General features: G+C 53.7%; 1 pseudogene; it reads left to right on the forward strand.

Annotated features, from left to right (window-relative positions):
* The window catches only part of LOC135569189 (N6-adenosine-methyltransferase non-catalytic subunit-like), a 45915-nt pseudogene that overhangs the window by 15400 nt on the left and 3015 nt on the right, over nt 1–27500 (forward strand).

Consider the following 27500-nt stretch of genomic DNA (forward strand, 5'->3'; position numbering starts at 1 on the left):
CTGTTGTTCTAGGTTAACTGTCTGTCTGTCTGTATCAGGGTACCCAGAGTCTGAACCCCCATAATGACTACTGTCAACACTGTTGTTCTAGGTTAACTGTCTGTCTGTCTGTCTGTATCAGGGTACCCAGAGTCTGAACCCCCATAATGACTACTGAACCCCCATAATGACTACTGTCAACACTGTTGTTATAGGTTAACTGTCTGTCTGTCTGTATCAGGGTACCCAGAGTCTGAACCCCCATAATGACTACTGTCAACACTGTTGTTCTAGGTTAACTGTCTGTCTGTCTGTATCAGGGTACCCAGAGTCTGAACCCCCATAATGACTACTGTCAACACTGTTGTTCTAGGTTAACTGTCTGTCTGTCTGTATCAGGGTACCCAGAGTCTGAACCCCATAATGACTACTGTCAACACTGTTGTTCTAGGTTAACTGTCTGTCTGTCTGTATCAGGGTACCCAGAGTCTGAACCCCCATAATGACTACTGTCAACACTGTTGTTCTAGGTTAACTGTCTGTCTGTCTGTATCAGGGTACCCAGAGTCTGAACCCCCATAATGACTACTGTCAACACTGTTGTTCTAGGTTAACTGTCTGTCTGTCTGTATCAGGGTACCCAGAGTCTGAACCCCCATAATGACTACTGTCAACACTGTTGTTCTAGGTTAACTGTCTGTCTGTCTGTATCAGGGTACCCAGAGTCTGAACCCCCATAATGACTACTGTCAACACTGTTGTTCTAGGTTAACTGTCTGTCTGTCTGTATCAGGGTACCCAGAGTCTGAACCCCCATAATGACTACTGTCAACACTGTTGTTCTAGGTTAACTGTCTGTCTGTCTGTATCAGGGTACCCAGAGTCTGAACCCCATAATGACTACTGTCAACACTGTTGTTCTAGGTTAACTGTCTGTCTGTCTGTATCAGGGTACCCAGAGTCTGAACCCCATAATGACTACTGTCAACACTGTTGTTCTAGGTTAACTGTCTGTCTGTCTGTATCAGGGTACCCAGAGTCTGAACCCCCATAATGACTACTGTCAACACTGTTGTTCTAGGTTAACTGTCTGTCTGTCTGTATCAGGGTACCCAGAGTCTGAACCCCCATAATGACTACTGTCAACACTGTTGTTCTAGGTTAACTGTCTGTCTGTCTGTCTGTATCAGGGTACCCAGAGTCTGAACCCCCATAATGACTACTGTCAACACTGTTGTTCTAGGTTAACTGTCTGTCTGTCTGTATCAGGGTACCCAGAGTCTGAACCCCCATAATGACTACTGTCAACACTGTTGTTCTAGGTTAACTGTCTGTCTGTCTGTATCAGGGTACCCAGAGTCTGAACCCCCATAATGACTACTGTCAACACTGTTGTTCTAGGTTAACTGTCTGTCTGTTAAGAGTCTGTCCCCATGTGACTGTGTCAACACTGTTGTTCTAGGTTAACTGTCTGTCTCTGTCTGTGTGTGAACCCCCATAATGACTACTGTCAACACTGTTGTTCTAGGTTAACTGTCTGTCTGTCTGTATCAGGGTACCCAGAGTCTGAACCCCCATAATGACTACTGTCAACACTGTTGTCGACTGTCTGTCTGTCTGTATCACAGAGTCTGAACCCCCATAATGACTACTGTCATGTTCTGGTTAACTGTCTGTCTGTCTGTATCAATTGCCCGTGTGTCTGTAATCTGTGTGTATAATCTGTGTGATCTGTGTGTGTAATCTGTTTCTGTGTGTGTGTGTAATCTCTGTGTAATCTCTGTGTGTAATCTGTGTGTGTGTGTGTGTAATCTGTGTGTGTGTAATCTGTGTTTAATCTGTGTGTATAATCTGTGTGTAATCTGTGTGTATAATCTGTGTATAATCTGTGTGTATAATCTGTGTTTAATCTGTGTGTATAATCTGTGTGTAATCTGTGTGTAATCTGTGTGTTTCAGGTCTGGCAGACCGGTTTGAAGAGTATCCTAAACTCAGAGAGCTGATCAGACTGAAGGATGAACTGATCTCAACCACCAACACCCCCCCATGTAGGTCCCAGTCATTTACCCCCCCATGTAGGTCCCAGTCATTTACCCCCCCATGTAGGTCCCAGTCATTTACACCCCCCATGTAGGTTCCAGTCATTTACCCCCATGTATGTTCCAGTCATTTACCTCCCATGTAGGTCCCAGTCATTTAACCCCCCCATCTAGGTCCCAGTCATTTAAGCCCCCCCCATGTAGGTCCCAGTCATTTAACCCCCCATGTAGGTACCAGTCATTTAACCCCCCCCCCCCCATGTTGGTCCCAGTCATTTAACCCCCATGTAGGTCCCAGTCATTTAACCCCCCATGTAGGTCCCAGTCATTTAACCCCCATGTAGGTCCCAGTCATTTAACCCCCATGTAGGTGCCAGTCATTTACCCCTCCCCATCTAGGTCCCAGTCATTTACCCCTCCCCATCTATTTCCCAGTTATTTACCCCCCATGTAGGTCCCAGTCATTCAACCCCCATCTAGGTCCCAGTCAATCACCCCCCCATCTAGGTCCCAGTCATTTAACCCCCCATGTAGGTCCCAGTCATTTACCCCTCCCCATCTAGGTCCCAGTCATTTACCCCCTCCCCATCTAGGTCCCAGTTATTTACCCCCATCTAGGTCCCAGTCATTTAACCCCCATGTAGGTCCCAGTCATTTAACCCCCCATCTAGGTCCCAGTCAATTCCCCCCACCCCCCATCTAGGTCCCAGTCATTTAACCCCAATGTAGGTCCCAGTCATTTACCCCCATCTAGGTCCCAGTCATTTAACCCCCATCTAGGTCCCAGTCATGTAACCCCCATGTAGGTCCCAGTCAATTACCCCCATCTAGGTCCCAGTCATTTAACCCCCATGTAGGTCCCAGTCATTTAACCCCCATGTAGGTCCCAGTCATTCAGCCCCCATGTAGGTCCCAGTCATTTAACCCCCATGTAGGTCCCAGTCATTTAACCCCCCATGTAGGTCCCAGTCATTTAACCCCCATCTAGGTCCCAGTCATTTACCCCCATGTAGGTCCCAGTCATTTAACCCCCCACAAGTAGGTCCCAGTCATTTAACCCCTCCCCATCTAGGTCCCAGTCATTTAACCCCTCCCCATCTAGGTCCCAGTCATTTACCCCCTCCCCATGTAGGTCCCAGTCATTTAACCCCACATGTAGGTCCCAGTCATTTAACCCCATCTAGGTCCCAGTCATTTAACCCCCATCTAGGTCCCAGTCATTTAACCCCCATCTAGGTACCAGTCAATTACCCCCCACCCCCATATAGGTCCCAGTCATTTACCCCCCGTCTAGGTCCCAGTCATTTAACCCCCATGTAGGTCCCAGTCATTTAACCTCCCCATCTTTGTCCCAGTCATTTAACCCCCCATCTAGGTCCCAGTCATTTAACCCCCCATCTAGGTCCCAGTCATTTACCCCCTCCCCATGTAGGTCCCAGTCATTTAACCCCCATCTAGGTCCCAGTCATTTAACCCCCCATGTAGGTCCCAGTCATTTAACGCCCCCATGTAGGTCCCAGTCATTTAACCCCCATGTAGGTCCCAGTCATTTACCCCTCCCCATCTAGGTCCCAGTCATTTACCCCCTCCCCATCTAGGTCCCAGTCATTTAACCCCCCATCTAGGTCCCAGTCATTTAACCCCCATGTAGGTCCCAGTCATTTAACGCCCCCATGTAGGTCCCAGTCATTTAACCCCCATGTAGGTCCCAGTCATTTAACCCCCCCCATGTAGGTCCCAGTCATTTAACCCCCCATGTAGGTCCCAGTCATATTACCCCCCCCATGTAGGTCCCAGTCATATTACCCCCCCATGTAGGTCCCAGTCATTTAACCCCCCCATGTAGGTCCCAGTCAATTACCCCCCCCTCCCATGTAGGTCCCAGTCATTTAACCCCCCTCCCATGTAGGTCCCAGTCATTTAACCCCCACCCCCCATGTAGGTCCCAGTCATTTAACCCCCACCCCCCATGTAGGTCCCAGTCATTTAACCCCCACCCCCCATGTAGGGTGCAGTCATTTAACCCCCCCATGTAGGTCCCAGTCATTTAACCCCCACCCCCATGTAGGTCCCAGTCATTTAACCCCCACCCCCATGTAGGTCCCAGTCATTTAACCCCCCACCCCCCCCATGTAGGTCCCAGTCATTTAACCCCCCCCCATGTAGGTCCCAGTCATTTAACCCCCCCCATGTAGGTCCCAGTCATTTAACCCCCCCCATGTAGGTCCCAGTCATTTAACCCCCCATGTAGGTCCCAGTCATTTAACCCCCATGTAGGTCCCAGTCATTAACCCCCCCATCTAGGTCCCAGTCATTTACCCCCCCATGTTGGTCCCAGCCATTTTACCCCCCCATGTAGGTCCCAGTCATTTAACCCCCATGTAGGTCCCAGTAATTTACCCCCCCCGTGTAGGTCCCAGTCATTTAACCCCCGTGTAGGTCCCAGTCATTTAACCACCCATGTAGGTCCCAGTCATTTAACCCCCCATGTAGGTCCCAGTCATTGATAGGAGAGTCTGTTAAATGACTCCCTGATAGGAGAGTCTTTTAAATGACTCCCTGATAGGAGCCGTCTGTTAAATGACTCCCTGATAGGAGAGTCTGTTAAATGACTCCCTGATAGGAGCCGTCTGTTAAATGACTCCCTGATAAGAGAGTCTGTTAAATGACTCCCTGATAGGAGCCGTCTGTTAAATGACTCCCTGATAGGAGCCGTCTGTTAAATGACTCCCTGATAGGAGAGTCTGTTAAATGACTCCCTGATAGGAGCCGTCTGTTAAATGACTCCCTGATAGGAGAGTCTGTTAAATGACTCCCTGATAGGAGAGTCTGTTAAATGACTCCCTGATAGGAGCCGTCTGTTAAATGACTCCCTGATAGGAGAGTCTGTTAAATGACTCCCTGATAGGAGAGTCTGTTAAATGACTCCCTGATAGGAGAGTCTGTTAAATGACTCCCTGATAGGAGAGTCTGTTAAATGACTCCCTGATAGGAGAGTCTGTTAAATGACTCCCTACTGTAGTGACTCCCTGATAGGAGCCGTCTGCTAAATGACTCCCTACTGTAGTGACTCTGGATAGGAGCCGTCTGCTAAATGACTCCCTACTGTAGTGGCTCTGGATAGGAGCCGTCTGCTAAATGACTCCCTACTGTAGTGACTCTGGATAGGAGAGTCTGCTAAATGACTCCCTACTGTAGTGACTCTGGATAGGAGCCGTCTGCTAAATGACTCCCTACTGTAGTGACTCTGGATAGGAGCCGTCTGTTAAATGACTCCCTACTGTAGTGACTCTGGATAGGAGCCGTCTGCTAAATGACTCCCTACTGTAGTGGCTCTGGATAGGAGCCGTCTGCTAAATGACTCCCTGATAAGAGAGTCTGTTAAATGACTCCCTGATAGGAGAGTCTGTTAAATGACTCCCTACTGTAGTGGCTCTGGATAGGAGCCGTCTGCTAAATGACTCCCTGATAAGAGAGTCTGTTAAATGACTCCCTGATAGGAGAGTCTGTTAAATGACTCCCTACTGTAGTGACTCTGGATAAGAGAGTATGTTAAATGACTCCCTACTGTAGTGACTCTGGATAGGAGCCGTCTGCTAAATGACTCCCTACTGTAGTGACTCTGGATAGGAGAGTCTGCTAAATGACTCCCTGATAAGAGAGTCTGTTAAATGACTCCCTGATAGGAGAGTCTGTTAAATGACTCCCTACTGTAGTGACTCTGGATAAGAGAGTCTGTTAAATGACTCCCTGATAGGAGAGTCTGTTAAATGACTCCCTACTGTAGTGACTCTGGATAGGAGCCGTCTGCTAAATGACTCGCGTGTTAATGTAGGTATCTGCAGGCCGACCCAGAGCACTTTGACCTGCGTGATCTGAAGACTAAGTTTGATGTGATCCTGCTGGAGCCCCCGCTTGAGGAGTACTACAGAGAGTCAGGAATACCCCACACAGAACGCTACTGGAACTGGGACGATGTGAGTTACTGGGGGGTGGGGTACTGGACCTGGGACGATGTGAGTTACTGGGGGGGGGTACTACAGAGAGTCAGGAATACCCCACACAGAACACTACTGGAACTGGGACGATGTGAGTTACTGGGGGGCACTGGACCTGGGACGATGTGAGTAACTGGGGGGGGGGCACTGGACCTGGGACAATGTGAGTAACTGGGGGGGTACTGGACCTGGGGCGATGTGAGTAACTGGGGGGGGCACTGGACCTGGGGCGATGTGAGTACTGGGGGGGGGGCACTGGACCTGGGGCGATGTGAGTAACTGGGGGGGGCACTGGACCTGGGGCGATGTGAGTAACTGGGGGGTACTGGACCTGGGGCGATGTGAGTAACTGGGGGGGCACGACCTGGGACGATGTGAGTAACTGGAAGTACTGGACCTGGGGCGATGTGAGTTACTGGGGGGCACTGGACCTGGGGCGATGTGAGTAACTGGGGGGCACTGGACCTGGGGCGATGTGAGTAACTGGGGGGTACTGGACCTGGGGCGATGTGAGTTACTGGGGGGCACTGGACCTGGGGCGATGTGAGTAACTGGGGGGCACTGGACCTGGGGCGATGTGAGTTACTGGGGGGTACTGGACCTGGGACGATGTGAGTTACTGGACCTGGGGATTTACTGGACCTGGGGCGATGTGAGTTACTGGGGGGTACTGGACCTGGGGCGATGTGAGTTACTGAAGTACTGGACCTGGGGGCGATGTGAGTTACTGGGGGGTACTGGACCTGGGACGATGTGAGTTACTGGGGAGTACTGGACCTGGGACGATGTGAGTTACTGGGGAAGTACTGGACCTGGGGCGATGTGAGTAACTGGGGGGGCACTGGACCTGGGACAATGTGAGTAACTGGGGGGGTACTGGACCTGGGACGATGTGAGTAACTGGGGGGCACTGGACCTGGGACGATGTGAGTAACTGGGGGGGGCACTGGACCTGGGGCGATGTGAGTAACTGGGGGCACTGGACCTGGGCGATGTGAGTAACTGGAAGTACTGGACCTGGGGCGATGTGAGTAACTGGGGGGCACGACCTGGGACGATGTGAGTAACTGGGGGTACTGGACCTGGGACGATGTGAGTTACTGGGGGCACTGGACCTGGGGCGATGGAGTAACTGGGGGGCACTGGACCTGGGACGATGTGAGTAACTGAAGTACTGGACCTGGGGCGATGTGAGTAACTGGGGGGGGCACTGGACCTGGGGCGATGTGAGTAACTGGGGGGGTGAGTACTGGACCTGGGACGATGTGAGTTACTGGGGGGGCACTGGACCTGGGGCGATGTGAGTAACTGGGGGGGGCACTGGACCTGGGGCGATGTGAGTAACTGGGGGGGGGGTACTGGACCTGGGACGATGTGAGTTACTGGGGGGCACTGGACCTGGGGCGATGTGAGTTACTGGGGGAGGCACTGGACCTGGGACGATGTGAGTTACTGGGGGGGGTACTGGACCTGGGCGATGTGAGTTACTGGGGGGTTACTGGACCTAGGGACGATGTGAGTTACTGGGGGGGTACTGGACCTGGGGACGATGTGAGAGTTACTGGGGGTACTGGACCTGGGACGATGTGAGTTACTGGGGGGTACTGGACCTGGGACGATGTGAGTTACTGGGGGGTACTGGACCTGGGGCGATGTGAGTTACTGGGGGTACTGGACCTGGGACGATGTGAGTTACTGGGGGTACTGGACCTGGGACTGGTACTGGACCTGGGATGTGAGTAACTGGGGGGTACTGGACCTGGGGCGATGTGAGTTACTGGGGGGTACTGGACCTGGGACGATGTGAGTTACTGGGGGGGGTACTGGACCTGGGACGATGTGAGTTACTGGGGAAGTACTGGACCTGGGACGATGTGAGTTACTGGGGGGTACTGGACCTGGGAGCGATGTGAGTTACTGGGGGGGTACTGGACCTGGGGCGATGTGAGTAACTGGGGAGTACTGGACCTGGGGACGATGTGAGTTACTGGGGGTACTGGACCTGGGGCGATGTGAGTTACTGGGGGGTACTGGACCTGGGGCGATGTGAGTTACTGGGGGTACTGGACCTGGGGCGATGTGAGTTACTGGGGGGGTACTGGACCTGGGACGATGTGAGTTACTGGGGGTACTGGACCTGGGACGATGTGAGTTACTGGGGGGGTACTGGACCTGGGGCGATGTGAGTTACTGGGGGAAGTACTGGACCTGGGGCGATGTGAGTTACTGGGGGTACTGGACCTGGGGCGATGTGAGTTACTGGGGGGTACTGGACCTGGGGCGATGTGAGTAACTGGGGGGGTACTGGACCTGGGGCGATGTGAGTTACTGGGGGTACTGGACCTGGGGCGATGTGTGAGTTACTGGGGGTACTGGACCTGGGGCGATGTGAGTTACTGGGGGTACTGGACCTGGGGCGATGTGAGTTACTGGGAAGTACTGGACCTGGGGCGATGAGTTACTGAAGTACTGGACCTGGGACGATGTGAGTTACTGGGGGTACTGGACCTGGGACGATGTGAGTTACTGGGGTACTGGACCTGGGGCGATGTGAGTTACTGGGGTACTGGACCTGGGGCGATGTGAGTTACTGGGGGTACTGGACCTGGGGCGATGTGAGAAGTACTGGACCTGGGGGGGAAGTACTGGACCTGGGGCGATGTGAGTTACTGGGAAGTACTGGACCTGGGGCGATGTGAGTTACAGAAGTACTGGACCTGGGGCGATGTGAGTTACTGGGAAGTACTGGACCTGGGACGATGAGTTACTGGGGTACTGGACCTGGGGCGATGTGAGTTACTGGAAGTACTGGACCTGGGGCGATGTGAGTTACTGAAGTACTGGGGGCGATGAGTTACTGAAGTACTACCTGGGGCGATGTGAGTTACTGGGAAGTACTGGGGCGATGGAGTTACTGAAGTACTGGGGCGATGTGAGTTACTGGGGGGGTACTGGGGCGATGAGTTACTGAAGTACTGGGGGACCTGGGAGTACTGGGGATGTGAGTTACTGAGGGGTACTGGACCTGGGGCGATGTGAGTTACTGGGGGGTACTGGACCTGGGGCGATGTGAGTTACTGGGTACTGGGGCGATGTGAGTTTGAAGTACTGGGACGATGTGAAGTACTGGTACTGGGGCGATGTGAGTTACTGAGAAGTACTGGACCTGGGGCGATGTGAGTTACTGGGGTACTGGGGCGATGTGAGTTACTGGGGGTACTGGACCTGGGGCGATGTGAGTTACTGGGAAGTACTGGACCTGGGGCGATGTGAGTAACTGGGAAGTACTGGACCTGGGGCGATGTGAGTTACTGGGGGGGTACTGGACCTGGGGCGATGTGAGTTACTGAGAAGTACTGGACCTGGGGCGATGTGAGTTACTGAAGTACTGGGGCGATGTGAGTTACTGGGAAGTACTGGGGCGATGTGAGTTACTGGGGGGTACTGGACCTGGGGCGATGTGAGTTACTGGGGAAGTACTGGACCTGGGGCGATGTGAGTTACTGGAAGTACTGGACCTGGGGCGATGTGAGTTACTGGGTACTGGACCTGGGGCGATGTGAGTTACTGGGAAGTACTGGACCTGGGGCGATGTGAGTTACTGGGAAGTACTGGACCTGGGGCGATGTGAGTTACTGGGGGGTACTGGACCTGGGGCGATGTGAGTTACTGGAAGTACTGGACCTGGGGCGATGTGAGTTACTGAGAAGTACTGGACCTGGGGCGATGTGAGTTACTGAAGTACTGGACCTGGGACGATGTGAGTTACTGGGGGTACTGGAACTGGGGCGATGTGAGTTACTGGGGGAAGTACTGGACCTGGGGCGATGTGAGTTACTGGAAGTACTGGACCTGGGACGATGTGAGTTACTGAGAGTACTGGACCTGGGGCGATGTGAGTTACTGAAGTACTGGACCTGGGGCGATGTGAGTTACTGGGGAGGTACTGGACCTGGGGCGATGTGAGTAACTGGGAAGTACTGGACCTGGGGCGATGTGAGTAACTGGAAGTACTGGGACCGATGTGAGTAACTGGGAAGTACTGGAACTGGGGCGATGTGAGTTACTGAAGTACTGAGTAACTGAGAAGTACTGGACCTGGGACGATGTGAGTTACTGGGGGGTACTGGACCTGGGGCGATGTGAGTAACTGGGGAAGTACTGGACCTGGGGCGATGTGAGTTACTGGGGGGTACTGGACCTGGGGCGATGTGAGTTACTGGGGGGCACTGGACCTGGGGCGATGTGAGTTACTGAAGTACTGGGGCGATGTGAGTTACTGGGGAAGTACTGGACCTGGGGCGATGTGAGTAACTTACTGGACCTGGGGCGATGAGTAACTGGAGTACTGGGGCGATGTGAGTAACTGGGGGTACTGGACCTGGGGCGATGTGAGTTACTGGAAGTACTGGACCTGGGGCGATGTGAGTAACTGGGGTACTGGACCTGGGGCGATGTGAGTAACTGAAGTACTGGACCTGGGGCGATGTGAGTTACTGGGAAGTACTGGACCTGGGGCGATGTGAGTAACTGGGGTACTGGACCTGGGAGCGATGTGAGTAACTGGGAAGTACTGGACCTGGGGCGATGTGAGTAACTGGGGGGTACTGGACCTGGGGCGATGTGAGTAACTGGGAAGTACTGGACCTGGGACGATGTGAGTAACTGGGAAGTACTGGGGCGATGTGAGTTACTGAAGTACTGGGGCGAAGTTACTGGGGGTACTGGGGCGATGTACTGGGGAAGTACTGGGGCGATGAGTACTGAAGTACTGGGGCGATGTGAGTTACTGAGAAGTACTGGACCTGGGGCGATGTGAGTTACTGGGAAGTACTGGACCTGGGGCGATGTGAGTTACTGGGGTACTGGGACCTGGGAGTTACTGAAGTACTGGGGCGATGTGAGTTACTGGAGTACTGGGGCGATGTGAGTTACTGAGAAGTACTGGACCTGGGGCGATGTGAGTTACTGGGAAGTACTGGGGCGATGTGAGTTACTGGAAGTACTGGACCTGGGGCGATGTGAGTTACTGAAGTACTGGACCTGGGGCGATGTGAGTTACTGAAGTACTGGACCTGGGGCGATGTGAGTTACTGGGAAGTACTGGACCTGGGGCGATGTGAGTTACTGGAGAAGTACTGGACCTGGGGCGATGTGAGTTACTGAAGTTACTGGGGCGATGTGAGTTACTGGTACCTGGGGCGATGAGTTACTGAAGTACTGGACCTGGGGCGATGTGAGTTACTGGGGAGGGTACTGGACCTGGGGCGATGTGAGTTACTGAGGTACTGGACCTGGGGCGATGTGAGTTACTGAGAAGTACTGGACCTGGGGCGATGTGAGTTACTGGGAAGTACTGGACCTGGGGCGATGAGTTACTGGGAAGTACTGGACCTGGGGCGATGTGAGAGTTACAGAAGTACTGGACCTGGGGCGATGTGAGTTACTGGGAAGTACTGGACCTGGGGCGATGTGAGTTACTGGGAAGTACTGGACCTGGGGCGATGTGAGTTACTGGGAAGTACTGGAACTGGGACGATGTGAGTTACTGGGGGTACTGGAACTGGGGCGATGTGAGTTACTGGGAAGTACTGGACCTGGGCGATGTGAGTTACTGGGAAGTACTGGACCTGGGGCGATGTGAGTTACTGAGAAGTACTGGACCTGGGGCGATGTGAGTTACTGAGAAGTACTGGACCTGGGGCGATGTGAGTTACTGGGGAGGTACTGGACCTGGGACGATGAGTAACTGGGGGGTACTGGACCTGGGGCGATGTGAGTAACTGGGGGTACTGGACCTGGGGCGATGTGAGTAACTGGGGGGTACTGGAACTGGGGCGATGTGAGTTACTGGGAAGTACTGGGGCGATGTGAGTAACTGGGAAGTACTGGACCTGGGGCGATGTGAGTTACTGGAAGTACTGGACCTGGGGCGATGTGAGTAACTGGGGGGTACTGGACCTGGGGCGATGTGAGTTACTGGGAAGTACTGGACCTGGGGCGATGTGAGTTACTGGGGGCACTGGACCTGGGGCGATGTGAGTTACTGGGGGTACTGGGGGATTCGATGTGAGTTACTGGGAAGTACTGGACCTGGGGCGATGTGAGTAACTGGGGGGGGGGGTACTGGACCTGGGGCGATGTGAGTAACTGGGGAAGTACTGGGGCGATGTGAGTAACTGGAAAGTACTGGACCTGGGGCGATGTGAGTTACTGGAGTACTGGACCTGGGGCGATGTGAGTAACTGGGGGGTACTGGACCTGGGGCGATGTGAGTAACTGGGGGTACTGGACCTGGGGCGATGTGAGTAACTGGGGGGTACTGGACCTGGGGCGATGTGAGTAACTGAGAAGTACTGGACCTGGGGCGATGTGAGTAACTGGGGAAGTACTGGACCTGGGGCGATGTGAGTAACTGGGGGGTACTGGACCTGGGGCGATGTGAGTAACTGGGGGTACTGGACCTGGGGCGATGTGAGTAACTGGGGGGGTACTGGACCTGGGACGATGTGAGTAACTGGGAAGTACTGGACCTGGGGCGATGTGAGTTACTGGGGAAGTACTGGACCTGGGGCGATGTGAGTTACTGGGAAGTACTGGACCTGGGACGATGTGAGTAACTGGGGGGGGTACTGGACCTGGGATGATGTGAGTAACTGGGGAAGTACTGGACCTGGGGCGATGTGAGTAACTGGAAGTACTGGACCTGGGACGATGTGAGTTACTGAGAAGTACTGGACCTGGGGCGATGTGAGTTACTGGGAAGTACTGGACCTGGGGCGATGTGAGTTACTGGAAGTACTGGACCTGGGAGCGATGTGAGTAACTGGGGGTACTGGACCTGGGACGATGTGAGTAACTGGGGAGGTACTGGACCTGGGGCGATGTGAGTAACTGGGGAAGTACTGGACCTGGGGCGATGTGAGTTACTGGGGGGGTACTGGACCTGGGGCGATGTGAGTTACTGGGAAGTACTGGACCTGGGGCGATGTGAGTTACTGGGGGGTACTGGACCTGGGGCGATGTGAGTAACTGGGAAGTACTGGACCTGGGGCGATGTGAGTTACTGGGGGTACTGGACCTGGGGCGATGTGAGTTACTGAAGTACTGGACCTGCGGCGATGAGTTACTGGAAGTACTGGACCTGGGGCGATGTGAGTTACTGGGAAGTACTGGACCTGGGGCGATGTGAGTTACTGGGGGAGTACTGGACCTGGGACGATGTGAGTTACAGGGGTACTGGACCTGGGGCGATGTGAGTTAGAAGTACTGGGGCGATGAGTAACTGGAGTACTGGGGCGATGTGAGTAACTGGGGGGTACTGGACCTGGGGCGATGTGAGTTACTGGGAAGTACTGGGGCGATGTGAGTTACTGGGTACTGGGGCGATGTGAGTAACTGAAGTACTGGGGCGATGAGTTACTGAAGTACTGGGGCGATGTGAGTTACTGAGGGGTACTGGACCTGGGGCGATGTGAGTTACTGGAAGTATTGGACCTGGGGCGATGTGAGTTACTGGGAAGTACTGGACCTGGGGCGATGTGAGTTACTGGGGAGTACTGGCCCTGGGGCGATGTGAGTTACTGAGAAGTACTGGACCTGGGGCGATGTGAGTTACTGGGGGTAGGGTACTGGACCTGGTGAGTTGCTGAAGTACTGGGGCGATGTGAGTTACTGGGAAAGTACTGGACCTGGGACGATGTGAGTTACTGGGAAGTACTGGACCTGGGGCGATGTGAGTTACTGGGAAGTACTGGACCTGGGGCGATGTGAGTTACTGAGAAGTACTGGACCTGGGGCGATGTGAGTTACTGGGGAAGTACTGGACCTGGGACGATGAGTTACTGGGGGAAGTACTACTGGACCTGGGCGAGTACTGGGGCGATGTGAGTAACTGGGTACTGGGGCGATGTGAGTTACTGGTACTGGGGCGATGATGTGAGTTACTGGGGGGAAGTACTGGGGCGATGTGAGTACTGGACTGGGGCGATGTGAGTTACTGAAGTACTGGGGCGATGTGAGTTACTGGTACTGGGGCGATGTGAGTTACTGGGGGGTACTGGACCTGGGGCGATGTGAGTTACTGGGGGTACTGGACCTGGGCGATGTGAGTTACTGAAGTACTGGACCTGGGGCGATGTGAGTTACTGGGGGAAGTACTGGACCTGGGGCGATGTGAGTTACTGAGAAGTACTGGACCTGGGGCGATGTGAGTTACTGGGGGAAGTACTGGACCTGGGGCGATGTGAGTTACTGGAAGTACTGGACCTGGGACGATGTGAGTTACTGGGGGGTACTGGACCTGGGGCGATGTGAGTTACAGAAGTACTGGACCTGGGGATGTGAGTTACAGAAGTACTGGACCTGGGGCGATGTGAGTTACTGGGGAAGTACTGGACCTGGGGCGATGTGAGTTACTGGGGAAGTACTGGACCTGGGACGATGTGAGTTACTGGGAAGTACTGGACCTGGGACGATGTGAGTTACTGGGGGTACTGGACCTGGGGCGATGTGAGTTACTGGGGGGGTACTGGACCTGGGGCGATGTGAGTTACTGAAGTACTGGACCTGGGGCGATGTGAGTTACTGGGGGAAGTACTGGACCTGGGACGATGTGAGTTACTGGGAAGTACTGGACCTGGGGCGATGTGAGTTACTGGGGGGAAGTACTGGACCTGGGGCGATGTGAGTTACTGGGGGTACTGGACCTGGGGCGATGTGAGTTACTGGGGGTACTGGACCTGGGGCGATGTGAGTTACTGAGAAGTACTGGACCTGGGGCGATGTGAGTTACTGGGAAGTACTGGACCTGGGGCGATGTGAGTTACTGGGGGTACTGGACCTGGGACGATGTGAGTTACTGGGAAGTACTGGACCTGGGGCGATGTGAGTTACTGGGGGGGTACTGGACCTGGGGCGATGTGAGTTACTGGGAGAAGTACTGGACCTGGGGCGATGTGAGTTACTGGGGGGTACTGGACCTGGGGCGATGTGAGTTACTGGGGGTACTGGACCTGGGGCGATGTGAGTTACTGAAGTACTGGACCTGGGGCGATGTGAGTTACTGGGGGGGGGTACTGGACCTGGGGCGATGTGAGTTACTGGGGGTACTGGACCTGGGGCGAGTGAGTTACTGGGGGGTACTACAGAGAGTGAGTTACTGAAGTACTACAGGAGGGTTACTGGTACTACAGAGAGTGAGTTACTGGGGGGTACTACAGAGAGTTACTGAGTACTACAGAGAGTGAGGGGGGTACTACAGAGAGTGAGTTACTGGGGGGGGTACTACAGAGAGTGAGTTACTACTACAGAGAGTGAGTTACTGGGGGGTACTACAGAGAGTGAGTTACTGGGGGGAACTGGTACTACAGAGAGTGAGTTACTGGGGGTACTACAGAGAGTGAGTTACTGGGGGGGTACTACAGAGAGTGAGTTACTGGGAAGTACTACAGAGAGTGAGTTACTGGGGTACTACAGAGAGTGAGTTACTGGGGGGGGGGGGTACTACAGAGAGTGAGTTACTGGGAAGTACACAGAGAGTGAGTTACTGGGGGTACTACAGAGAGTGAGTTACTGGGGGGGTACTACAGAGAGTGAGTTACTGAAGTACTACAGAGAGTGAGTTACTGGGGGGAAGTACTACAGAGAGTGAGTTACTGGGGGGGGTACTACAGAGAGTGAGTTACTGGGGGGGTACTACAGAGAGTGAGTTACTGGGGGGTACTACAGAGAGTGAGTTACTGGGGGGGGTACTACAGAGAGTGAGTTACTGAAGTACTACAGAGAGTGAGTTACTGGGGGGGTACTACAGAGAGTGAGTTACTGGGGGTACTACAGAGAGTGAGTTACTGGGGTACTACAGAGAGTGAGTTACTGGGGGTACTACAGAGAGTGAGTTACTGGGGGTACTACAGAGAGTGAGTTACTGAAGTACTACAGAGAGTGAGTTACTGGGGGAAGTACTACAGAGAGTGAGTTACTGGGGGTACTACAGAGAGTGAGTTACTGGAAGTACTACAGAGAGTGAGTTACTGGGGGGTACTACAGAGAGTGAGTTACTGGGGGGGGGGGTACTACAGAGAGTGAGTTACTGGGGAAGTACTACAGAGAGTGAGTTACTGGAAGTACTACAGAGAGTGAGTTACTGGGGGTACTACAGAGAGTGAGTTACTGGAAGTACTGGAGTTACTGGGGGGGTACTACAGAGAGTGAGTTACTGGTACTACAGAAAGTGAGTTACTGGGGGTACTACAGAGAGTGAGTTACTGAAATTACTACAGGGGGTGAGTTACTGGAGTACTACAGAGAGTGAGTTACTGGGAGTACTACAGAGAGTGAGTTACTGAGAAGTACTACAGAGAGTGAGTTACTGAAGTACTACAGGAGTGAGTTACAGGGGGGTACTACAGAGAGTGAGTTACTGGGGGGGTACTACAGAGAGTGAGTTACTGAGAAGTACTACAGAGAGTGAGGGGGGGGTACTACAGAGAGTGAGTTACTGGGGGGGGTACTACAGAGAGTGAGTTGGGGGGGGGGGTACTACAGAGAGTGAGTTACTGGGGGGGGGGGTACTATAGAGAGTGAGTTACTGGGGGGGTACTACAGAGAGTGAGTTACTGAAGTACTACAGAGAGTGAGTTACTGGGGGTACTACAGAGAGTGAGTTACTGGGTACTACAGAGGTGAGTTACTGGGGGTACTACAGAGAGTGAGTTACTGGGGGGGGGGGGGGTACTACAGAGAGTGAGTTACTGGGGGGTACTACTGAGTGAGTTACTGGTACTACAGAGAGTGAGTTACTGGGGGAAAGTACTACAGAGAGTGAGTTACTGGGGGGTACTACAGAGAGTGAGTTACTGGGGGTACTACAGAGAGTGAGTTACTGGGAAGTACTACAGAGAGTGAGTTACTGGGGGGGTACTACAGAGAGTGAGTTACTGGGGGGTACTACAGAGAGTGAGTTACTGAAGTACTACAGAGAGTGAGTTACTGGGGGGGGGTACTACAGAGAGTGAGTTACTGGGGGGAATTTATAATAATGAAGATATTTAATAGATGTTTAATATTTATATTAATTATTATATTTATTTATATTTAATAGAATAGAATGTTATGTTTAATAAATAAAGCTTTCTGTTGATTTCTCTTCTCTCTCCTCTCTCTCCTCTCTCTCCCTCCCCCTCTTCTCTCCTCTCTCCTCTTCTCTCCCTCTTCTCTCCTCCCCTTCTCTCCTCTCTCTCTTCCCCCTCTTCTCTCCCCTCCCTCTCTCTCCTCTCTCTCCCTCCCCCTCTTCTCTCCTCTCTCCTCTTCTCTCCCTCTTCTCTCCTCCCCTTCTCTCTCCTCTCTCCTCTTCTCTCCTTCTTCTCTCCTCCCCTTCTCTCCCTCTCTCCTCTTCTCTCCCCTTCTCTCCTCCCCCTTCTCTCCTCTCTCCTCTTCTCTCCCTCTTCTCTCCTCCCCTTCTCTCCCTCTCTCTCTCTCCCTCTTCTCTCCTCCTTCTCTCTCTTCCCCTCTTCTCCCCCTCCTCTCTCTCCTCTTCTCTCCCTTCTCTCCTCCCCTTCTCTCCCCCTCCTCTCTCTCCCCTCCCCCTCTTCTCTCCTCTCTCCTCTTCTCTCCCCCTTCTCTCCTCCCCCTTCTCTCCCTCTCCTCTCTCTCCCTCTTCTCTCCTCCTTCTCTCTCTTCCCCCTCTTCTCTCCCCCTCCTCTCTCTCCTCTCTCTCTCCTCTTCTCTCCCCCTTCTCTCCTCCCCTTTCTCTCCCCCTCCTCTCTCCCTCTTCTTCTCTCCCTCTAGATAATGAAGCTGGAGATAGAGGAGATATCAGCCCTGCGTTCCTTTGTCTTTCTCTGGTGTGGATCAGGAGAGGGACTGGACCTGGGGAGAATGGTATTATACACAGAGAGAGGGACCTGGGGAGAATGGTATTATACACAGAGAGAGGGACTGGACCTGGGGAGAATGGTATTATACACAGAGAGAGGGACCTTGGGAGAATGGTATTATACACAGAGGGACCTGGGGAGAATGGACACAGAGAGAGGGACCTGGGGAGAATGGTATTATACACAGAGAGAGGGACCTGGGGAGAATGGTATTATACACAGAGAGAGGGACCTGGGGAGAATGGTATTATACACAGAGAGAGGGACCTGGGGAGAATGGTATTATACACAGAGAGAGGGACCTGGGGAGAATGGTGGGGAGAATGGTATACACAGAGAGAGGGACCTGGGGAGAATGGTATTATACACAGAGAGAGGGACCTGGGGAGAATGGTATTATACACAGAGAGAGGGACCTGGGGAGAATGGTATTATACACAGAGAGAGGGACCTGGGGAGAATGGTATTATACACAGAGAGAGACTGGACCTGGGGAGAATGGTATTATACACAGAGAGGGACTGGACCTGGGGAGAATGGTATTATACACAGAGAGAGGGGGACCTGGGGAGAATGGTATTATACACAGAGAGAGGGACCTGGGGAGAATGGTATTATACACAGAGAGGGACCTGGGGAGAATGGTATTATACACAGAGAGAGGGACTGGACCTGGGGAGAATGGTATTATACACAGAGAGAGGGACCTGGGGAGAATGGTATTATACACAGAGAGAGGGACCTGGGGAGAATGGTATTATACACAGAGAGAGGGACCTGGGGAGAGAATGAGTATTGGGGAGAATACACAGAGAGAGGGACCTGGGGAGAATGGTATTATACACAGAGAGAGGGACCTGGGGAGAATGGTATTAAACACAGAGAGGGGACCTGGGGAGAATGGTATTATACACAGAGAGAGGGGACCTGGGGAGAATGGTATTATACACAGAGAGAGACCTGGACCTGGGGAGAATGGTATTATACACAGAGAGAGGGACCTGGGGAGAATGGTATTATACACAGAGGACTGGGGGAGAATGGTATTATACACAGAGAGAGGGACTGGACCTGGGGAGAATGGTATTATACACAGAGAGACTGGGGGGACTGGACCTGGGGAGAATGGTATTATACACAGAGAGAGGACTGGACCTGGGGAGAATGGTATTATACACAGAGAGAGGGACTGGACCTGGGAGAATGGTATTATACACAGAGAGAGGGACCTGGGGAGAATGGTATTATACACAGAGAGAGGGACCTGGGGAGAATGGTACACAGAGAGAGGGATTATACACAGAGAGAGGGACTGGACCTGGGGAGAATGGTATTATACACAGAGAGAGGGACTGGACCTGGGGAGAATGGTATTATACACAGAGAGAGGGACTGGACCTGGGGAGAATGGTATTATACACAGAGAGAGGGACCTGGGGAGAATGGTATTATACACAGAGAGAGGGACCTGGGAGAATGGTATTATACACAGAGAGAGGGACTGGACCTGGGGAGAATGGTATTATACACAGAGAGAGGGACTGGGGAGAATGGTATTATACACAGAGAGAGGGACCTGGGGAGAAGATTATACAGAGAGAGGGACCTGGGGAGAATGGTATTATACACAGAGAGAGGGACCTGGGGAGAATGGTATTATACACAGAGAGAGGGACCTGGGGAGAATGGTATTATACACAGAGAGAGGGACCTGGGGAGAATGGTATTATACACAGAGAGAGAGACCTGGGGAGAATGGTATTATACACAGAGAGAGGGACCTGGGGAGAATGGTATTATACACAGAGAGAGGGACCTGGGGAGAATGGTATTATACACAGAGAGAGGGACCTGGGAGAATGGTATTATACACAGAGAGAGGGACCTGGGGAGAATGGTATTATACACAGAGAGAGGGACCTGGGGAGAATGGTATTATACACAGAGAGAGGGACCTGGGGAGAATGGTATTATACACAGAGAGAGGGACCTGGGGAGAATGGTATTATGGGGACCTGGGGAGAATGGTATTATACACAGAGAGAGGGACCTGGGGAGAATGGTATTATACACAGAGAGGGACCTGGGGAGAATGGTATTATACACAGAGAGGGGAGAGAATGGTATTATACACAGAGAGAGGGACCTGGGGAGAATGGTATTATACACAGAGAGAGGGACTGGACCTGGGGAGAATGGTATTATACACAGAGAGAGGGACCTGGGGAGAATGGTATTATACACAGAGAGAGGACCTGGGGAGAATGGTATTATACACAGAGAGAGGGACCTGGGGAGAATGGTATTATACACAGAGAGAGGGACCTGGGGAGAATGGTATTATACACAGAGAGAGGGACCTGGGGAGAATGGTATTATACACAGAGAGAGGGACCTGGGGAGAATGGTATTATACACAGAGAGAGGGACTGGACCTGGGGAGAATGGTATTATACACAGAGAGAGGGACTGGACCTGGGGAGAATGGTATTATACACAGAGAGAGGGACCTGGGGAGAATGGTATTATACACAGAGAGAGGGACTGGACCTGGGGAGAATGGTATTATACACAGAGAGGGGGACCTGGGGAGAATGGTATTATACACAGAGAGAGGGACCTGGGGAGAATGGTATTATACACAGAGAGAGGGACCTGGGGAGAATGGTATTATACACAGAGAGAGGGACCTGGGGAGAATGGTATTATACACAGAGAGAGGGACTAGACCTGGGGAGAATGGTATTATACACAGAGAGAGGGACTGGACCTGGGGAGAATGGTATTATACACAGAGAGAGGGACCTGGGGAGAATGGTATTATACACAGAGAGAGGGACCTGGGGAGAATGGTATTATACACAGAGAGAGGGACCTGGGGAGAATGGTATTATACACAGAGAGAGGGACCTGGGGAGAATGGTATTATACACAGAGAGAAGGACCTGGGGAGAATGGTATTATACACAGAGAGAGGGACCTGGGGAGAATGGTATTATACACAGAGAGAGGGACTGGACCTGGGGAGAATGGTATTATACACAGAGAGAGAGACCTGGGGAGAATGGTATTATACACAGAGAGAGGGACCTGGGGAGAATGGTATTATACACAGAGAGAGGGACCTGGACCTGGGGAGAATGGTATTATACACAGAGAGAGGGACCTGGGGAGAATGGTATTATACACAGAGAGAGGGACCTGAGGAGAATGGTATTATACACAGAGAGAGGGACTGGACCTAGGGAGAATGGTATTATACACAGAGAGAGGGACTGGACCTGGGGAGAATGGTATTATACACAGAGAGAGGGACCTGGGGAGAATGGTATTATACACAGAGAGAGGGACTGGACCTGGGGAGAATGGTATTATACACAGAGAGAGGGACTGGACCTGGGGAGAATGGTATTATACACAGAGAGAGGGACTGGACCTGGGGAGAATGGTATTATACACAGAGAGAGGGACCTGGGGAGAATGGTATTATACACAGAGAGAGGGACTGGACCTGGGGAGAATGGTATTATACACAGAGAGAGGGACTGGGGAGAATGGTATTATACACAGAGAGAGGGACCTGGGGAGAATGGTATTATACACAGAGAGAGGGACCTGGGGAGAATGGTATTATACACAGAGAGAGGGACTGGACCTGGGGAGAATGGTATTATACACAGAGAGAGGGACCTGGGGAGACTGGTATTATACACAGAGAGAGGGACTGGACCTGGGGAGAATGGTATTATACACAGAGAGAGGGACTGGACCTGGGGAGAATGGTATTATACACAGAGAGAGGGACTGGACCTGGGGAGAATGGTATTATACACAGAGAGAGGGACCTGGGGAGAATGGTATTATACACAGAGAGAGAGACCTGGAGAGAATGGTATTATACACAGAGAGAGGGACCTGGGGAGAATGGTATTATACACAGAGAGAGGGACCTGGGGAGAATGGTATTATACACAGAGAGAGGGACCTGGGGAGAATGGTATTATACACAGAGAGAGGGACCTGGGGAGAATGGTATTATACACAGAGAGAGGGACTGGACCTGGGGAGAATGGTATTATACACAGAGAGAGGGACCTGGGGAGAATGGTATTATACACAGAGAGAGGGACCTGGGGAGAATGGTATTATACACAGAGAGAGGGACTGGACCTGGGGAGAATGGTATTATACACAGAGAGAGGGACTGGACCTGGGGAGAATGGTATTATACACAGAGAGAGAGACCTGGGGAGAACAACAGGTGTTCTTAATGTTTTGTACACAAACATACACACCTGTTATTCAGCTGGTATTAATTCTTATTCTTCCTTAACCGACAGGGTTCTGATCTAATCATCTCCCCTCTCTCCCTCCTCCCTCCTCCCCCGTCTCCCCCTCCTCCCTCCTCTCCCCCCTCTCCCTCCTCCCCCCTCTCCCTCCTCCCTCCTCTCCCTCCTCCCTCCTCCCCCTCTCCCTCTCTCCCTCCTCCCTCCTTCCCCCTCTCCCTCCTCCCTCCTCCCCCGTCTCCCCTCCTCCCTCCCTCCCCCTCTCCCTCTCTCCCTCCCTCCTCCCTCCTTCCCCCTCTCCCTCCTCTCTCCTCCCCCTCTCCCTCCTCCCTCCCTCTCCCCCTCTCCCTCCTCCCCCTCCTCTCCCTCCTCCCTCCCCTCCCTCCTCTCCCCCTCTCCCTCTCTCCCTCCTCCCTCCTCTCCCTCCTCCCTCCTCCCTCCTCTCCCCCTCTCCCTCCTCCCTCCTCTCCCCCTCTCCCTCTCTCCCTCCTCCCTCCTCTCCCTCCTCCCTCCTCCCTCCTCTCCCCCTCTCCCTCCTCCCTCCTCCCTCCTCTCCCCCTCTCCCTCTCCCTCCTCCCCCTCTCCCCCTCTCCCCCTCCCTCCTCTCCCCCTCTCCCTCCTCCCTCCTCTCCCCCTCTCCCTCCTCCCTCCCTCCTCCCCTCCCTCCCTCCACCACAGTGTCTGAGAAAGTGGGGTTTCAGGCGTTGTGAGGATATCTGTTGGATCAAAACCAACAAGAACAACCCTGGAAAGACCAAAACCCTCGACCCTAAAGCTGTGTTTCAGAGAACCAAGGTAACACACACCAGCGACACCAACACACACACACAGTCTCATACACAATTTACAAAAATGTACCATGATTTCTCCCCCTCCCTCTCCTCCTCCTCTCTCTCCTCCTCCCTCCCCCTCTCCCCTCTCCTCTCCTCTCTCTCCCCTCCCTCCCCCTCTCCTCTCCTTTCCTTCCTCTCTCCCCCCTCCCTCCCCCTCTCTCCTCTCTCTCCCCTCCCTCCCCCTCTCCTCTTTCCACCCTCCCTCTCTCCTCCCCCTCCCTCCCCCCTCTCTCTCTCTCCTTTCCTTCCTCTCTCCCTCCCCCTCTCCGCCCTCCCCCTCTCTCTTCCCCTCTCCTCCCCTCCCTCCCCCTCCCCCCCCTCTCTCTCCTCCTCCCTCTCCCCTCCTCCCTCTCCCTCTCTCTCCTCCTCCCCTCCCCCTCTCCTCTCCCCCTCTCTCCTCCCTCTCCCCCTCTCTCCCCCCTCTCCTCTTTCCTCCCTCCCTCTCTCCTCTCCCCTCCCCCTCTCTAGGAACACTGTCTAATGGGTATTAAAGGAACAGTCCGGCGGTCTACAGATGGAGATTTCATCCACGCCAACGTGGACATCGACCTGATTATTACCGAGGAGCCTGAGATCGGGAACGTGGAGAAACCAGTGGAGATATTTCATATCATAGAACACTTCTGTCTGGGGAGACGAAGACTACACCTGTTTGGACGAGACTCTACCATCAGACCAGGTGGGTCCTCAGACCAGGTGGGTCCTCAGACCAGGTGGGTCCTCAGACCAGGTGGGGCATCAGACCAGGTGGGTCCTCATATTATAGAACACTTCTGTCTGGGGAGACGAAGACTACACCTGTTTGGACGAGACTCTACCATCAGACCAGGTGGGTCCTCATATTATAGAACACTTCTGTCTGGGGAGACGAAGACTACACCTGTTTGGACGAGACTCTACCATCAGACCAGGTGGGTCCTCAGACCAGGTGGGTCCTCAGACCAGGTGGGTCCTCAGACCAGGTGGGGCATCAGACCAGGTGGGGCATCAGACCAGGTGGGTCCTCAGACCAGGTGGGTCCTCATATTATAGAACACTTCTGTCTGGGTAGACGAAGACTACACCTGTTTGGACGAGACTCTACCATCAGACCAGGTGGGTCCTCAGACCAGGTGGGACAACAGACCAGGTGGGTCATCAGACCAGGTGGGTCCTCATATTATAGAACACTTCTGTCTGGGGAGACGAAGACTACACCTGTTTGGACGAGACTCTACCATCAGACCAGGTGGGTCCTCAGACCAGGTGGGTCCTCATATTATAGAACACTTCTGTCTGGGGAGACGAAGACTACACCTGTTTGGACGAGACTCTACCATCAGACCAGGTGGGTCCTCAGACCAGGTGGGTCCTCAGACCAGGTGGGTCCTCATATTATAGAACATTTCTGTCTGGGGAGACGAAGACTACACCTGTTTGGACGAGACTCTACCATCAGACCAGGTGGGTCCTCAGACCAGGTGGGTCATCAGACCAGGTGGGTCCTCATATTATAGAACACTTCTGTCTGGGGAGACTAAGACTACACCTGTTTGGACGAGACTCTACCATCAGACCAGGTGGGTCCTCAGACCAGGTGGGTCCTCATATTATAGAACACTTCTGTCTGGGTAGACGAAGACTACACCGGTTTGGACGAGACTCTACCATCAGACCAGGTGGGTCCTCAGACCAGGTGGGTCCTCAGACCAGGTGGGTCCTCATATTATAGAACACTTCTGTCTGGGTAGACGAAGACTACACCTGTTTGGACGAGACTCTACCAACAGACCAGGTGGGTCCTCAGACCAGGTGGGTCAACAGACCAGGTGGGTCCTCAGACCAGGTGGGTCAACAGACCAGGTGGGTCATTAGACCAGGTGGGTCCTCAGACCAGGTGGGTCCTCATATTATAGAACACTTCTGTCTGGGGAGACGAAGACTACACCTGTTTGGACGAGACTCTACCATCAGACCAGGTGGGACAACAGACCAGGTGGGTCCTCAGACCAGGTGGGTCCTCAGACCAGGTGGGTCAACAGACCAGGTGGGTCCTCAGACCAGGTGGGTCAACAGACCAGGTGGCTCCTCAGACCAGGTGGCTCCTCAGACCAGGTGGGTCCTCAGAGCAGGTGGGTCAACAGACCAGGTGGGTCAACAGACCAGGTGGGACATCAGACCAGGTGGGTCAACAGACCAGGTGGGTCATCAGACCAGGTGGGTCCTCAGACCAGGTGGGTCAACAGACCAGGTGGGTCATTAGACCAGGTGGGTCCTCAGACCAGGTGGGTCCTCAGACCAGGTGGGTCCTCATATTATAGAACACTTCTGTCTGGGGAGACGAAGACTACACCTGTTTGGACGAGACTCTACCATCAGACCAGGTGGGACAACAGACCAGGTGGGTCCTCAGACCAGGTGGGTCAACAGACCAGGTGGGTCAACAGACCAGGTGGCCCCTCAGACCAGGTGGGTCCTCAGACCAGGTGGGACAACAGACCAGGTGGGTCAACAGACCAGGTGGGACATCAGACCAGGTGGGTCAACAGACCAGTGGGTCATCAGACCAGGTGGGTCCTCAGACCAGGTGGGTCCTCATATTATAGAACACTTCTGTCTGGGGAGACGAAGACTACACCTGTTTGGACGAGACTCTACCATCAGACCAGGTGGGTCATCAGACCAGGTGGGAGATCAGACCAGGTGGGTCATCAGACCAGGTGGGATGACCAGGTGGGTCATCAGACCAGGTGGGTCATCAGACCAGGTGGGGCAGATGACCAGGTGGGTCAGGTGGGTCCTCAGACCAGGTGGGTCATCAGACCAGGTGGGTCCTCATATTATAGAACACTTCTGTCTGGGGAGACGAAGACTACACCTGTTTGGACGAGACTCTACCATCAGACCAGGTGGGTCCTCAGACCAGGTGTGTCATTAGACCAGGTGGGTCATTAGACCAGGTGGGTCAACAGACCAGGTGGGTCATCAGACCAGGTGGGATGACCAGGTGGGTCAACAGACCAGGTGGGATGACCAGGTAGGGCATCAGACCAGGTGCGGCATCAGACCAGGTGGGTCAACAGACCAGGTGTGTCCTCAGACCAGGTGGGTCATCAGACCAGGTGGGTCCTCAGACCAGGTGGGTCCTCAGACCAGGTGGGGCATCAGACCAGGTGGGGCATCAGACCAGGTGTGACGCTGCGGACTAGCTCAGTGCTGCCCCCTCCCTCTCGTTGACTAGCTCAGTGCTGCCCCCTCTCGTTGACTAGCTCAGTGCTGCCCCCTCTCGTTGACTAGCTCAGTGCTGCCCCCTCTCGTTGACTAGCTCAGTGCTGCCCCCTCTCGTTGACTAGCTCAGTGCTGCCCCCTCTCGTTGACCAGCTCAGTGCTGCCCCCTCTCGCTGACCAGCTCAGTGCTGCCCCCTCTCGTTGACTAGCTCAGTGCTGCCCCTCTCGTTGACTAGCTCAGTGCTGCCCCCTCTCGTTGACTAGCTCAGTGCTGCCCCCCTCTCGTTGACTAGCTCAGTGCTGCCCCCTCCAGTTGACTAGCTCGGTGCTGCCCCCTCGTTGACTAGCTCAGTGCTGCCCCCTCTCGTTGACTAGCTCAGTGCTGCCCCCTCTCGTTGACTAGCTCAGTGCTGCCCCCTCTCGTTGACTAGCTCAGTGCTGCCCCCTCTCGTTGACTAGCTCAGTGCTGCCCCCTCTCGTTGACTAGCTCAGTGCTGCCCCCTCTAGTTGACTAGCTCGGTGCTGCCCCCTCTCGTTGACTAGCTCGGTGCTGCCCCTCTCGCTGACTAGCTCAGTGCTGCCCCCTCTCGTTGACTAGCTCAGTGCTGCCCCCTCTCGTTGACTAGCTCAGTGCTGCCCCCTCTCGTTGACTAGCTCAGTGCTGCCCCTCTAGTTGACTAGCTCAGTGCTGCCCCTCTCGTTGACTAGGTCAGTGCTGCCCCCTCTCGTTGACCAGCTCAGTGCTGCCCCTCTAGTTGACTAGCTCAGTGCTGCCCCCTCTCGTTGACTAGCTCAGTGCTGCCCCCTCTAGTTGACTAGCTCAGTGCTGCCCCCTCTAGTTGACTAGCTCAGTGCTGCCCCCTCTCGTTGACTAGCTCAGTGCTGCCCCCTCTAGTTGACTAGCTCAGTGCTGCCCCCTCTCGTTGACTAGCTCAGTGCTGCCCCTCTCGTTGACTAGCTCAGTGCCGCCCCCTCTCGTTGACTAGCTCAGTGCCGCCCTCTCGTTGACTAGCTCAGTGCCGCCCCCTCTCGTTGACTAGCTCAGTGCCGCCCCCTCTAGTTGACTAGCTCAGTGCCGCCCCCTCTAGTTGACTAGCTCAGTGCTGCCCCCTCTAGTTGACTAGCTCAGTGCTGCCCCCTCTCGTTGACTAGCTCAGTGCCGCCCCCTCTCGTTGACTAGCTCAGTGCTGCCCCCTCTCGTTGAAGGCTGATTGAGGTACTGCAGCATGTCATTACAACTCCTTCTGTGTGCATTTTAAAAAGGAATCGGTGCAAAGTATGA

The sequence above is a fragment of the Oncorhynchus nerka genome, unplaced genomic scaffold (assembly GCF_034236695.1).
Source record: "Oncorhynchus nerka isolate Pitt River unplaced genomic scaffold, Oner_Uvic_2.0 unplaced_scaffold_1179, whole genome shotgun sequence".
NCBI lineage: Eukaryota > Metazoa > Chordata > Actinopteri > Salmoniformes > Salmonidae > Oncorhynchus > Oncorhynchus nerka.